Here is a 14,381-nt window from a genome sequence, read left to right as displayed (position 1 = left end):
ATGTAAAAATACAAATGTGATTACATTTGGGACAAATGTTTGATTTTCACATGTGAAAGTATTTGATTTACAAAGGCCTTCCTCAAACATGTTGTGTGTTTTACACAAAAGGATATTTGTGTTACAAATTTACGCAGTAAAGGTCGGAGAAACACTATAACTGGCATGTCCACGTACTTTTGATATATGCCATCTTTAACTTCAATAATTTCAGTTCACAAATGAAAAATACTGTTTATTTATATGCCAGCAGCATCTGTTGAAGTACTCTCCCATGAGAACGTGGTATTGCGCACACATACACCGCAGCAGCAGAAGCTTTATTAAGTTCCAGCAGGTTTCACATTGAGTTGAGAGTGTAATAATGACTTTCACAGATTATAAACCGCAGTAATGAGCGCCAACGCGCTTTTAAAAATACCCTCACCTTGTTTACAGGTGTCAATATATTAAAGGGCTGTTACACTGTTATAGCTAATAGCTAAATAGCATTCAAAGTTTCAGTATTTACACTCTCATCCATATATATGTATATATATAAACGAGATCACATCTGTGAGTTTCTTTTACAGTCTAACAACTACGCCGTTTAACGTAGGCCTATATCACACATCTGGTGTCTAAACCCTTAACACTGGAACATGAAATGGATGTATTAGGTTATAGGCCTATTTCTAAATATATTTAGGCCCTTCCTGATACTAAAATCAAGAAGAATTTTGATACTTACAACATATTATTTTAAATATATAGCCTATATATATAGCTCAATTCGCTGATGAGGACCGTGATATGCGGTTGAAAGCACCAGAAATGTTGTTTTATTGGAATAATAACATAAGCCTATTACTTTTCTTAAAATGTATGCAGAATTGTATTTATTTAGTCAGTTAGTCAGATAAATAGCGCATTGTGAAATACCTAACGCTTAACACGTTGTAACGAAGACAGAAAACATAAAATGCTGTAATTGGGCTTCACTGTCTGAATATGTTACACACATTTCACTGCTATGAACTGTACCAACGCATGACACCGAAAAGCCGGTGGACATTTTGTTCTCCATCACCAGTCCGATGCAGAAAAATGTAAATCCATATAGAGATGATATGACCACATGAAGATGAGATAGTGCCCAGATATTTTCTTCCAAAGAAAAATAGGAGCTGATGTTTTGCATTAATAACAGAACGAAGTCACATTTCAAACACAAATTATAATAATACAACTCCTCTATGGAAATATCCTTGTGTTTGTTTTTAAATAAAGGTGATCTGACTTCTTCTGAAGTACATCTTAATAATTCAGGCATTCGTTATATTGGAAGATTTCTTGATGTCTGTGTGGTTTAAAACAAGACCAAGGGATTGGTTTTAAAGCTAGTCCTCCTTTCAGACGGACAGACACCCGTACTCCATCTCACTGCAAAACCTGCTGATCTGAGGGCAGTTTCTCACATATTACCTCATACTTCGCAGCTTTGCGTGCCAAAAATATCCAAGTCTGCTCCACTCAAGCTGCACAAAGTCTCACCAAATCCAAACGAAATTTCTAGGGGGTATGGTTGCCTCTGGAAGTCCTCGGCTGTCTGTAAGACAACATAAACTGGTCGAGGGTGGTGGTGTGTGTGGGGGGATGTTCGAGCAGGTCCTGATGTCTTTATTGCGTCCATGAAAAGGCCGGAAACCCCAATAAAAGTAACAAACACAAAGTAGCCTAACCAACAAAACAGTGGACCTCGCGGCCTGTGTGTGCATCCTGCTCTGTGTTGCTGCCTTATTTTCTGTTAATGTTTTAACTCGAGACATTTACATAAAGGAAGCATTGGATCCGCTCCTGCAAAGCAGACGCGCAGTTTTGGAAAGGTCACACGTGGGTCAATGAAGGTCTAAAATCAAGAGTTGGGTTTTTAAATAGGATACGAACTAAGGATAGGAACTTAGAAAGGATAGGAACGCTGTCTGGACTGGAAACTGATATGCTATGACCACTAGGTGTTAGTTCAGACATGGAGTTTGCCAGTATAGGTAGTCCTCTTAATAGCAGTTTGGAAAGATTATTTTAACGCGGGGAAAAAAAAACTGAACAAAACCTGGATTTTCGTAAATTTGTAACTGCAATGGCATACTTTATTATACTGACAGAAAGAAGAAAACAATTGACCAGGTAACAGTTGACTGTGCAGTCGCATGTGGGTCGCTGCGGGGCCTATAAATGGAATCTTTTTTTTTTGGTTGCGGCACTTTATCTTGTCCGAGATCTTGTCTGGATTTCAGAGCTTCTGGAAATGTAGTGCTGAAAATATGACTTTGGACAAATTCTGTACCTGGACCGTGCGGTCTCATTGAAGGAGAAATAGGAATTGTTTGTGTCATAGTGCTGCAAAGGTGGCAGGCATCGAGCTTATTCAGGATTCAGGAGGGACAGGAACAATATCAATAATAAGTAGGCTAGTCAAATAGTTAACTCGTGAATCAAGCGGAGGAAACCAATCCTCCGTCCAAACATGAGCCGTTAAAAATTCAGCTTCCGGTTATTCAGGTGTGTTTTCATATCTTTCTTTTGAGGCAAAGCCGTCCTCTAACCGCACCGGGCTGGTTTTAACTGCTGCTGAGCAATATTTTGTATAAAAAGAAGAAGAAGAAGAAAAAAATCCCCGCAGCATCTCTGAGCATCCTGCGGCTCTAGGCCTGCAGGCCGTAAAAATGGTGACGCGTTGCCGCATTGCGAAACAGCTTTTACGCACGGCTTTTTCAGGCCCACGCCAGCTCTCAGGTGATGTCGTAGCTGTGGCTGATCGAGCCACATTACACCTACTGCAATTCAAACTGTGTACAGCACTTCACCCCCCTGCATGCTTGGTAGAAAGCCTACTACACACAATGGACGACCCCCCACCACAGATGTGGTTGATAATAAGAAGAATGCCATCTTTCCATGAAATTTAATATTTTGCCAACACGGCAGTCATCACAGTTGTTGTTTTTTCTTGGCCGCACAGCTTCACCTCAGAGCGACACCATTTTGCTGGATCTCCATCCATTTTATGATGAGACACTGAGGTTTACACACACACACACACACACACACACACACACACACACACACACACACTGTTATATAAAGATGATGACTATAATAGATGTAGTGCTTTGTGTGTTCTGAATTAACCCTGCCACATTTTGGCACCACGTATTTATATTTGACTTTGTGTCTTTTAATCACATGTGAGCTATTTTCTTTGAACCTTTTGGGTTTTAACTTTGATTGAAACAAAAAAAACACTTTTCCACCCTAAACAAATCTTTAATTTGGTTCATTCAAGTCCAACATCAGCAGATAAATACAGCAGCCTGTAGCTCACCGTGTGGCAAACCAACCACAGACACAGATAGTGGTTTTTTTTAGGAAAAGACGAGAAGAAAACAAAAGATACATCCTCAATTTTCTTGTCTGTGCTGTGCGAGCTGCTGGCTTGCGGTTCTTAAGAGGGGCAGAAGAAGAAGAAAATGGCGGCGGAAAGAATGGGAGAAATGGAAGGAGCAGCTCCCCTCTAACTGCACTCCGCGGAGAAATGCAATAAATTCCTTGTTGTTTTATGAAAATTTACAACTTTGTGATACAAGTTTATGAGTGGCCGCGCGCGGGGATTGGCCGACGGGCTGGTCATGTGGAAGCGCTTAACGTGAACATGAACTTTTTATGATTTCCCAAGTGACTATATTGCTGCTGCACTCCGCTCCGGCCCGAGCAGCCGCCTCTCCTCCCTCGCTCTGCCCGGGGCTCGCGAGGCGCCGCGCGGAGCCGGGCAACCGCCGAGGAAATGAACGCCTCGGCTCTAATTAAACGGACTAGTTAATGAGAATACTAGTTGCGACTGAGGAAACCGGCACGAGGAGACGTTGACAACAACCCGCCCCCTCCCTCTCCCCCCTCCTTCTCCTGCTCTTCCTACTCTGCCATGGCTCCGCGCTCCGTCTGGTCTCGTGCTGCTGTCTACGCTAAATCGGCGGACCGAGATACGGACAGTTCCGCTGTGATGAGGCGAAGACGGGGCGAGCCCCGAGATCAAAACTGGGGGGGGGGCATCCCAGAGATGACCGTATCATGTGTTTTTCTAATTGCAATTTGACATTTTATTTATTTAATTCCTCACTTGTCACCGCGAGGATGATGATGTTGATGATGATCGGGGCGGTGATGAAGATGACGGCGGTGTTTTGGCGACTGGGTGACAACGGGGACCCCCCCTCCAGTTCCTCGTCCTCCTCATCCTCACCTCCTCGCGCTGCCACCCCTCCATCCAATTAGGCTATCATCCATCCATCCATCCGGTCTACAAACGGTAGGACTGTCTCGAGCCTTTCCGGGGGTGCCTGGCTGCCCGCACGCGGGACGCCGAAGTGAGCTGCAGGTGTGTGGGTCTCGTGACGGATTGTCAACAAACGGTAAGAGCCATTCATGCACGTTTCTTCTCCGGCAGCCCTGCGCGCGCTGCTGCATGCGCATTGTTAAAGGAGCAAAACAAAGTCCGACTGCAGTGCTCTCCGTGATTCTGCTGCTTGTGGTCTGCACACTAACGTTATAAATGAGGTGCTATGCTTTCCCATCTCAGATTAAAGCCTTTCCTGGCTGGATTAGGCTCCATGATGAACTATCCAGATGAATTGGCTCTCTAAGTGGTGGGATTAGCTGCGGAAGAGCTACCCATCGGTTAAAACTCGGCTGTTTGAGATCCGCTAGATTAGCTCATGTATTTTTGCCCCAAAGCCGTTCCCGGTGAACGGAGGGAGGGGGGGTAGATATATTCACCAGAGTGAGGCTGGCTTTCATGTGAGGGCAGGTGTGCTGGATTTGTCAAAACATTATTTAAAATCACTTATTTTATTTGTATTTTTAAAGAAAAGGCATCTTAGCGGATATGTCTTATGTTATGTCTTCACCAGGTTGCAGGTAATTGTAGCCCTTCTGTCTTTCTAGTTCTGTGTTTCAAAATGGCCTTTGGTGCTCTTGGTGTGTTTTATAATTGTTTCACTTCCAGATCTCAGTGGAAGAACTTCCAGGTTTCAGCTGCAATTGCTGACTCTTTGTGTGTGTGTGTGTGTGTGTGTGTGTGTGTGTGTGTGTGTGTGTGTGTGTACAGACACAGGAATGTTTTTTCTGTCTCCGTCCGAACAGGCCACTTTTACGACTTTGTTTCCCTTCTCATTTCCTCCCTGCGGCGGGCGGGCTGTTTTTTTTTATTGTCTACACCTAACCGGCCAGGACACCGCCCAGCAACCCCCCACCAACCTCCACACACACACACACACACACACACACATCTGCAGCTCTGTCTGTCTGTCTGTCTGTCTGTCTGTCTTCTCTTTGGTCTCCAATTTGTTGCTGTCTCAAATATCAAACACCTTGAAGGGTGTTTGATATTTGAAGTGAATTCCTTCATCCCAAACACACACACATACACACACTCTCAGATTTCTTTTCCCCATCTCTCACACTTTATATGTATTATAGGCTACATTTCCACGCTCAGCATGTTTATTTTCTAACTAGTGAATGTCAGTGTGGTGTAATGGATCTCCAAATTCATGGAGAGAGCGAGTTTAGGGCCAACAACCCAAGGCTATTTAGCAGCTAGGCTAATAAGCACAACTTGTTGTCTTACAGAAATAAAGTAGTTACAACTTAATAGTTAAAATTATAGTAATAATAATAATATGACTCTTATTAGCATACTATTAATATGATTACGGTGTATTATTTGCTATGAGACTAGTATCGACTAATACACTAAATGAACTGTGTAGACATTGACCATCTGTAGATGTGATGAGAAATGATTATCTATAACCAGAATATATACTGTGGGTGGTGGCATGCCTCTGAAAAAAGCGGCGCACAGTGTGGACATAGACGGCAAACAAGAGGAGTTCTCAGGTATAGCTTTATTAATGGCTTCATTTTTCAAAGGCATTGACACACTGATAGACATTTCTACAAAATATACATCAAACTTGAACATTTTGTAGCTTTGAATATCCGCTGGCCGCCGCCACTCCTCCTTCACTCTGTATAGGTTAACACTGTTCATACTTACACTGATTATCACTGCAAAGACGGCTTTCATTTCTGGTGAAATATATATTATTGGTATATTCTTATTATGGCACACTGCAGATCGCTTTCTAGGGAAGTCTACTTGCATTGGAAAGCAATGCAGCCACTTTTCTTCATCTTTGAACCAGTAAATAAACAACAGCGTCTTCACCAGTTATCACAAATATAAGCTGTATAGGCAGAAAAATGTAGGCTAATTTATAATGATAGATACAGTCTGAGTAGCAGTTTTAGGCTGCTTTAGCTGTAGCCCTGTCAGCACCAAATTAGTAGTAGGCACATTTCCCATAATGTGTATTATTGGTTTAGTATTTTTTATTTATTTTTCATTTATGGTGTGGTATCCTATTCATGCTGCGATTCTTTCACTTGCACGAATGTCTACTGTAAAATTCAGCAAAACTCCGGATCAAGTGAACTTTTCGTTTTACGTCCAATGCCAATGTTTATATAAAATCTGCGTAAAGAAAAACGGGTAGCTGTAATACCAAAAGGCGCTAGGCTTTAAGAAATCCGGAAAGTCGTTGTATTAAGTAGCATATAGTTTATGAACTTTATGTTCATAAATCAGTTCCTTCTTCATTACAACAGCGCACACATTTCTCCGTTAAATTGGCTCATATTTAAAACACGCTGCGTGAAGAGGAAGGGGGAGAAGACTAATAATGCCTGCCCAGCTCAGGCACAGATTTATGCTATTAATATCAGCTTACATATGTTTTTATATTATTATTAAATATAAATAGGCCTACTTAGGTTATAAGTATGAATCTAATTTCAGAAGATCTACTTAGTTGTCCTAGTCTACCACAATAAGGAAACCAATCTAAAGTTGAGTCTTTGCAATTCAGTCATTTACTATTGCAGCGGCGGTATATCTGTTTACAGTAGAAGTGATTATACTGTAATTCTTATAATGTATATGTATATATGTATATATTTATACATATACTGCGTATTTTAGTCATAATTTATAATCATACTGTCATTATTTTCTGGTTCATCGGCAATTCTGTCTAATTATAAGCTATTGTCTGTAGTAGCAGCAGTTTTAGTATTAACAGTCACGGGGCACAAGTCAAGTTTATAAGTTTATTTTATAAACGTGTATAAAAATGCATTTGTACAAATATATAATATTCATATACAAATATATATTATCCATAAACATGTATACATTCACATTCTCAGTACAATAATATATATAATAATACCAACTTGCATCACCAGCAGACTATGTAGGCTATGTGTCACATTTCATGGCAAATATGACATAGGCCTATCTGGCACCAAATACTGATGTCTATATAGGAAATTAAAATACAAATGTCGATAAAAAACAATGTGTGATATACATATTGTAATATCTTTATTCATGATTTATGTTGTATCAGGGAATGCTTTTGTTGTTTGATCTGTGGAGGAAACCAGGTTCACGCATGAGGAACATAGCTCACCGTGCAGCTCCAGGAGCTACGGAGCGGTGGTCACACTGACTCAGCCGGGACAGCGCTGCGGTTCGGTCTGCTGGAGCCCAGTTGCTCCTGCACGCTCCCACATAACGCTCTGGTGCCATCTAGCGTCATGTTGAAGACAGTACCAAACATTCACACACAGACACACACACACACACACACACACACCTTATCCTACTAAGACTAAAAAAAGACTAAAGTATCTCAGTTGTCCTGCGAAGGTGTGATGTGCTGATAGCAACATGTGCGTGTGACTGTGTGTGTGTGTGTGTATGGTCCGTATGGTCTGTTGTGTGGCCGTTGACAAACAGATGATGACTTTACTTTTTTGGTCTTGTTTGGAATGAAACCAGACCAGACATGACGAGAGGCAGGGAGCGCGAGCATGCGCCCGTGTGGCTATGTGTGTGGGGCGTACTTTTAGTCTTTTGTCTCGCTGTTTGTTGGCTTCTTTCCTTCTTTGATGTAATCGCAGAGAGAGAGAGAGAGAGAGAGAGAGAGAGAGAGAGATTTGTGGCATGGAGGGAGAAGCTGTTGCACTCTGGGGAATGAGGTGAGGAGAAATCCGTGCGCGCACAAGAAGGCATTTGCGCGCATTGTGCCCAAGAAAGTGCTGATTGGTCAGGGTAGCTGTTTCGATGAACAAAGGCAACCAGATTCATTGTGCGCCTGCGTATGCTATAGTGTTCGTGTGTGTGTGTGTGTGTGTGTGTGTGTGTGTGTGTGTAAACATAATAACTCCTCCTTGCTCCGTGATTTTATTATTTATACTGGCTCGCTAATCTGCGGATCTGCTGTGAAACCTCCCGAATATATGCATCCAGGTGTGTGTGTGTGTGTGTGTGTGTGTTCAAGTGTGATCATTTGAATCCACAGCGCTGTAGGCCTATTTGATTTATGACTCCAGCTATATCTGACTTTAATCTGGTATTCAAAATCAACTTCGGCGCATTAAATCAGCATTTCCCCCCCTGTTCTCGACATCCAAACACCTCGATTGAATTTTCTGTGTATTATAATCATCAGGACGGTAGTATCAGAGGGGAATTCAGCGTTATTATTCAGCTGCATATAAACGATTGAAATGCAAAGTTAAATGTCTATTTCGGTCCATACTATTAAAAGTGAATTAGAAAACTGTGCAGCCTTTAATAAGTGAAAGTTATTATTGCATTTGGGTAGATCCATTAACAAAATTAAAACTAAATTAACAATGATAATGAAAATAAAAATAAAAATAATAAATACCAATAGTAACAACACTAATAGTAGCCTACTCCATTACAATAATAATCTAATCATTTGAGATGCATTTCTTTTTTAAATTGTATTTAAAATGCTAACTGCAATAATATGTTGTTGTATGTATGTGCGTTTTTATAGCATACCGTAATACGTTTCCGAATAGCAATAATGAAATGAAATAGTTGTGTATAGTCTATGTGTGAACAAGTGCACCTGCATGTGCGCGTGTCCGCTTCTGCTAAATAAGGATATTTAGCAGAGACTTGGAGAAAAACCAGCAGCCCTCCCCGTGATGCTGCATTCATGCGTCCGTTAATCTTTAACTCGTCCCGGGGCCCTATGTGGCCGAGAGCTCGCGTGCACTGGTAACAGTTCGATGAACTGACCCTTAGCACGAGCTCACGGTGCCGTGAAGAACGCGGCCAGTCGGTTCGAGCTGCCTGGAAACCATTATTACATTAAAACACAAAAAAGCACTATGAGGCAGTCTATTTCAGTTTGTCATTAACGCGTGGAGGTCGGTCAGCGCGCGCACACACAAACGAAATCCAGTATACCGAGCATTAGCCTTCTCTACATTGCTGTAGTTAGGTAAAACAGAAACATTATAGGCGCAGTCTCCATTTTTTTTTTCCTCACATGATTAAACAAATGGTTACTTGCTGTAACTTTAACATGGCACAGACTATTTCAATGTATCCAACTTTGGAACGGAAATCACTTTTTAAGATACTAGAGATGTTTAAGCCTTATTATGTAAAAAAAAATACTTTCATAATTTCCTTCCATCACCTGGTGTTAAGAATATTTCTGATTTTCTTTTTATTCTGGTACTGTGGAGGTTTTAAATGGGTTTGAACGATTCCACAGAATGTAGGCTAATATACTACATGTAGGAAATATAAGTTTTAAATTAAGAAATGAAGTATACAGTAGCAATAGCAATCTTGCATTCGGTGAAGAAATCTTTAAAAATATTTTCGAGTGTAGTTATCTCTCTGCAAAGCTTGAAATCAAATCCTGGGTAAAAAAAAAAAAAAAAAAAAAGAAGTGTAAGTCAATAAAATAAATCGCGAATGTTTAATTTCATAGACCGTTAATTATTCCACAATGCTTTTTACTGAGTAAAATGCGGCGGTTTGAGCATTGTCAGGCTGAAATGAACCGCAGATGAACTGTACAGTGCTCGTGTGTGTGTGTGTGTGTGTGTGTGTGTGTGTGTGTGTGTGTTCACGCGCGTTCCTTATGTGCAGCACAGCACATGTGTTCATCTGCTGTTTGCTGCGGGCCTGTTTTTCACTTCGTCGCCATTCCTCGGACTTTACAAGGAGTCATAAACGGTCATAAAGCCATAAAAGTCCCGAGGTCACACACACACACACACACACACACACACACACACACACACACACACACACACACAGAGAGAGAGAGAGCGAGAGCCATAAAGCCATAAAGCAGCAGTCTGACTTCTACAGCTTTAATTGGCGATAATCTCTGAAGTTTCTCAGATTCCTGGAGTTCCTTCAGCAGCCCTTAACTGTTTACACCGCAGCTCAATCACAGCCACACCGGCTGATTTACTGCCACTGGTAGTCTGCTAGTCTGATAACATGTTTAACACGTTATTAAAAAGCTGCCATTCGTATTATCACCCTGTCGCAATTAAAAACCGCAATACTATGTTGAATTTACACATAATGCACTTATTATTACGGTTTCCTAACTGGAAACACATCCCAGAATATCATCCTTTTTCTGACTGTTCCCATGTAGGCTAGACCATTCTTATTATTATTGCTAATAAGATATTATTATTATTATTATTATTATTATTATTATTATTATTATTATTATTTTTATTATTATTATTATTATTAATATATTATAGTAGTAGCCTAGTAGTAGTAGTATTTTCGTTGTTGTTTTTGTTAGCCGTTGCAGTTGATAGCCTAGTGTAGTAGTAAAAGCAAAATTGTTGATGAAGCCTATTTTATTTGTTTTCATTTTCGTATTTCTCCCAAAAATTTGAATGATATGCATGTGAGCAAAAGGTCCTAAATTTGAGTCCTATATGGTAACATGTTGGCTGCCTTGTCTCACACAAGTCGTCCAAACCTTCTGAAGGATCGCACCCGGTAGCATATGTAACAGGTTAGAAAGTTCCAACTGTACAACAACATGTGGGCCTATTCTTTTTCAACAGCTGAGCTATAAAACAGTAAGTGTGCGCTATGCTGATCTATAGGAAGAGCAAAAACACAACACACTGACAGTTAGGGCGCGTGAGAGAAAGCGTGACTGTCTCCCTTTTATAGCTTATGTCTTTACTATCCATTGATGTGTCTCTCCTGCATACTCTCTCTCTCTCTCTCTCTCTCTCTCTCTCTCTCTCATAAACTGCTGCTTCCAGCCGGACAGGATCCCCGTCTCCCATTTAGCAAACCGTTTCCAGTCTCCCTTTCCCGACACCGAGTCTTCCTCTCTGTCTGCCGTTTGGTGCCGATCGCCGCCCCGCTTCTCCCAAACTGCAACACACCTGCACAGACAAACAACCTACCCGCTCAGATAGCTAGCATGTAGGCTAGGCTACAGTACCAATATCTCCCATGTCGCATAGGGTCGATGCAATGAGCTCACACTGTTGAATGGAGCAGTCACATGAGCCTTATTACTCAGTGTTAGTGGCTCATACTGCTGCTCATGTTTAGGTCTGTAGACTATCTTTGGCTATTAGCCTACTAGCTTATTGATAGGCCTATGTATAATATTTATATTAATTTGACTGAGATGTGAGACTTATTATTAAATAATTGTCATGTTATAAAGATTTATTCCAGGCTTTGGTAAAAAGCTTGATTAATATAGCCTGCTTTATGAACCTATAATGTAACATAATGCATTAGGCTATTATGTCCAAATAGGCTCATAGCAGGCTATATTCTTATTGATATCACAACAGTGAATACCATTCATGTTGTAACACTTAATATTAATAGCATTTAGGCTATATATCCCCACCTGTATCAGTAAATGTGTCGGTCATGTAGGATTTTCAAAAGGTGGGGGTAACATCCATAACAGCTTAGTCTTCATAGTTAATATAGTCTACTTATGAAGTGTTATAAAACTTCACAATGCAGCATTTGTTAGAGGCACTTGAACCTCACCTGCTGGGACCTGCATGCAGTTCATTTACGCTGCTTGCCAATACATGTATATTTAATTCAACATCTCATGATATCAATCCAGTGTCGTTGTTTTAGACAGCTCTATAGACTATAGTTTTTTGCTATACTCAACTGCTACATTGGATTAATGTGTCAAAAAAAGTAATATTTACCCTCCAGGCTGCTTAACAGGTGCCGCTAGTCTAGCCTATCTTATTCCTTGTGCCAAAGACATAATTACTTTAAAACCTTGCTAATGCATATGTGTGTGTGTGTGTGTGTGTGTGTGTGTGTGTGTGATAGTATTACCGTCCTGTGTGTGTCCCAGGCTGTAGGCCATGCCTGTCCTGCCCCGACTGTTAGTGCTCATTAATGATTAAACCACAGTCAGCTCCAACACAATGCGGCTGCTTCCCGTTCCCACAAAGCGGAGAGGAAGCGGTGCGTCCTGCCCGAGAGAGACAGAGAGAGAGAGAGAGAGAGAGAGAGAGAGAGAGAGAGGGGTCAAAATGAAAGTTAAAAAGAGAGATTCAACAACTCTGTGTGAGCCTTCGCAGACAGAAAGCGAGAGTCGAGCATTAAACGCATTATCTCTCCCTGCTCTGAACAGTGTTACTTTAGAAAAGAGAGAAGACATGGAGGAATGGACGGGGTGGGAGGGTAAAGTAAAAGTAAAAATAGAGTCTTTGTCTCTATTTGTCAGTCGGACTGTCTGCAGTTTGGCCATGCAGACAAGTCAGAGCCTGTAGGGGAAACACAGAGAAAGACCCGGAGAGAGATTTATTTATGGCTGCGGTTATTTTACGACCTCAGCGACACATATTCCGTTTGTAAGTGCAAAGCAGGCCGACTTTTTAGCTTCCTTAAATGTCCTTCTTTCTTTCTTTCTTTTTTTTCTTTCTTTCTTTATTTATTTATTTTGTATATAGCCTAATAAGAAAAAGCAGTTTCGCGGTAAATAGTTTTATAGAAAAATGATAGTTGGAAGATGGAAGGAGATTACTTTCATAATTGTGTAAGTCAAAAGTAGCCTGTAGTTTAGTAGAATAGAGGGTGTGTGTGTGTGTGTGTGTGTGTGTGTGTGTGTGTGTGTGTGTGTGTGTGTGTGTGTGTGTGTTCTTCACATTTTGGTTCTATTTACTAGGCTACTTTCAAAAATCACAATTTAGAAAAGTCTAAAGCTAGGCCTAATGCTAAGAGTAGCCACAATGATGTCATAATAATATATTAATAACGGGTTTGTGATTAGATGTGACCCCTTAAGAACAACTTTAAATATGAATTATTTTTGGCAAAAGCTTTAAGTGTATCATATCATGTACAAAATTAGTTAAACATGGTTTAATTATGAACATAAAAACATAATATTTCAATGACAAATTGATGCCAAATTAAATCATAATCACATGATTTTTCAGACTACATATTTCTTTATATATATTGGCTATAGTATATTTAGTTTAAATTTTTTTTATTTCTGTTTATCTCTGCAATTGCCTAAACATTAGTATTTTAATATGTATTAAATAGGAGATGTATCGGCTTAGTGCTTTTTTTGTCTCAAAGCTTTAGTATGTATGTTTAGGCTTGCTGTAGATTATTTGTAGGAATATATTTCACTTAGATATATATATGGCCCCATGGAAAAACTTTCGGGCGCGAGGCTATAATCAGTGTCAAGAAAACGGGAAAAATTGGGAAACTTCGAGACTGTTTTCTGTCTTCTCCTTTTACATTTCAGCCTAATCAGTGTCACAGGGGAAGGACATAATAATTCATTGCACACATTGATCAGTCCGAAGCCACTCCTGCAGAATACAACTGGGGCGCTTGAGTTTTAATTTTCTGCAGACAGCACAGCTCGGAACTAACACGGCATATCATTGGTTCAACAGAAGGACATATAGGCCTAGAGCAGCGTCATCCGGGGTATCTTTAGTCAATAAAACATTGACAGATATCAGATTATGATCAGAAAATCCCTACCAAATAATCAATTACTCGTCCGATAGAGAAAATAATCCCGATGAAAGAAGAGGACACACACACACACACACACACACACACACACACACACACACACAAACCGGCGTGGGGGGCATAAATCTACCCACCATCATACCCAAATATACCAATTACAAATGCACAAACACCTCAATTACAGCCTAGACGTGGCGTGGATATCCCACATCATATTGTGGGATAACTCACATCCCCGCCGCACACACATACACACACACACACACACACACGCGGGACCACACATGACTCTTGCGCGCTCCCGGCTGTGATTTACGCTTGCCAAATTCATTTTAATACGGTCGGTATTATCTGCAAAGCGCCGGGAATATGTTTTATTATTCGGTTGCCTCTG

At 40.7% G+C, this 14,381-nt stretch overlaps 1 protein-coding gene across 1 annotated transcript in view; it reads left to right on the top strand.

Annotated features, from left to right (window-relative positions):
* Nucleotides 1-4,385: 4,385 nt before the first annotated feature.
* hoxb3a (homeobox B3a) overlaps nucleotides 4,386-14,381 on the top strand; it is a 94,382-nt gene continuing 84,386 nt past the window's right edge. The window contains exon 1 of the mRNA XM_028598635.1: nucleotides 4,386-4,448. The gene's annotated coding sequence lies outside the window, so the exon portion shown is untranslated. The remainder of the gene's footprint in view (nucleotides 4,449-14,381) is intronic.

This window comes from Perca flavescens, chromosome 15, assembly GCF_004354835.1.
Source record: "Perca flavescens isolate YP-PL-M2 chromosome 15, PFLA_1.0, whole genome shotgun sequence".
NCBI lineage: Eukaryota > Metazoa > Chordata > Actinopteri > Perciformes > Percidae > Perca > Perca flavescens.
The sequence above is the reverse complement of the archived record's forward strand: the minus strand, read 5'-3'. Positions and strand labels throughout refer to the sequence as shown.